Genomic DNA, 2174 nt, shown 5'->3' with positions numbered 1-2174 from the left:
CACATCGTCTGAAAATCATCGTATGCAGAGCAACACTCTTTTGTATGAGGGCCATTTTGATCATGGGATTGGGATCACTATTTTTTAACGGTATCCGTTTTTTATCTCTCTATTTAATAGGATTCTGAATAAAAAGCTCACACCTCCTTTTTCTTTTCTTTGTGAAGTCCAACAACCTACACTTTATCTCCTTAATCCTAAAAAACTTCTATGTTTACTTTCTTCTTTTGTGAATCAAACTTCTATGTTTACTTCATGTGCGCAATACGAAAACATCAATTAGAATTTCCTGTGGTTCGAAAGTCTGTACGAATTCATAGTAGTATTATATGATATCATAGTCCTGTGTTTTTTACGGTTTCTAAACTCGTGCGACTCAATTGGCCTTGAGCCTACACAAGGATTGTTTTTTTTTAGGATCATACGGGGATTGTTTTCTTCTTGAGACAAAAGGCGAAAAGGCAAAAGCGTGCAATTTGCACGATATTTTTTTGACGAAAGGTATTTGCACGAATTTTGAGCATCCTCGAGACGTGAGCTCAACTCTCAGCTGCGGTGCCGTGGGCCCTGCGGCACCCGGCACATATTGGAATGACCGAACTGCCCTTCGTCCCCTTGTCCACTCCGGTCGGTTCAGCGATTGTTGACTTCCTTCCCCCCGACACCAGCGAACATGGAGGAGGAGAATCAAATTAAGGGCCACGAACCGGCTCCTGACCCGGCCTTGGCTCACTGACTATCCGGCCCAGACGTTCCGTTGGGTCCACGTGTCAGTGTCCTGGTGTATTGGTGGTATAGAAAGTAAGCGTAAAGGCTTGCGATTAGTGATAATGGGCCGGGGCGCCAAGTCCGGAACCTGCCCCTCCTGCCTGCTGCATCAGTCTAATCCATTTTGATTCAGCGAATAATAAAATGACGGTTGCAAAATGCAAATCACAAATGTTGAGGCCCGGTACGGAAATACAACTCCCTCTGAACTAAAACCACAACACTGGTTTTGGATTGGAGGGAGCACAAATTTATAATATTTTAACGAAATAGTCCAAATATATATGGGATGAAATTGCGGTTGTTAATAGTAGTAGTGCTCTACATGCGTCGTGCAAACTCGTATGAAATTACATGGAGTATGTGAGTGCCGGCTGATGCATGCGTCGTGCTCCACATCTTTAGCTGATTTTTTTTATGTGGGTACTCCCTCCATAAAGAAATATTATAGCGTTTAGATTACTAGAGTACCTGATAGCTTGCTCATACTACATCTTTAGCTGATTCTATTTGAAGATCATTATTTCTGCTGATTTTATTACTAGTAGTACTAGAGAACATTGGCTTGTGATCGACCACATGGTCGTTGGGAGTACACATGCAATGGATGCTTGACTTGCGGAAGCACGTAGGAGACATGTACGCACATAACGACCTGCGATTTCCTTATACAGGTACACGCACCGCATGATGGCGTATCCATGTGCATACATATGCATTGTTATAATTATGAATGGCGACGCTAACATGCATGCCTGCATGTCAATTGGCCGATAGATCGTCCCATGCCCTCCTCCAAATGGATCAATCGGGACATGCCCATAACTATAACTTTACCAAATGGGCCCAATTAGAGCAACTTTAGCAGAGTCGGGAACCGATTGGCATAACATTCGTCGACATGGTGATTTTGATCTAAAAATGGCACTATAACAAAGTCGTCGTACGCTTTCATGTCGCCATTATTATAGAGCGCGCGTCATATCCAGCTAGCGGGCCTCCATATTTGGAGGTTGTAACATTGGCTTGGAGCGCGCCATCCACCAACCACTCACGTGGGTGAAGTTTCGGCCCGGCATGTTCCTCCCACGCACAGCTCGATCAATGGTGCGGCCTTCAGTGTGGCCGTTGCTTCTGCCTCGGGCAATGCCTCAACCGCTTATCCATCAAAGAAGAACACCAATTAATCGTTGTCACCGGCTCGTCTGTTTTGCATCATTTTTCCACCCGTACACGGTAAATCGCCCATGTTTTCCATCGGAGCGTGCCCATTCGTAGGTATATAACCTCCATCGCCCCCTTCATCGGCACTACCACATCCACTCTATTTCCCCATCCCCGTCTTCGACACCCTCACCTCCATTGGCCCCCTTCATCGTCCCCTACGCCTCACCCTCTCTTCTTTC

Source organism: Triticum aestivum, chromosome 7A (assembly GCF_018294505.1).
Source record: "Triticum aestivum cultivar Chinese Spring chromosome 7A, IWGSC CS RefSeq v2.1, whole genome shotgun sequence".
In the NCBI taxonomy this organism is placed as follows: Eukaryota; Viridiplantae; Streptophyta; class Magnoliopsida; order Poales; family Poaceae; genus Triticum; species Triticum aestivum.
The sequence above is the reverse complement of the archived record's forward strand: the minus strand, read 5'-3'. Positions refer to the sequence as shown.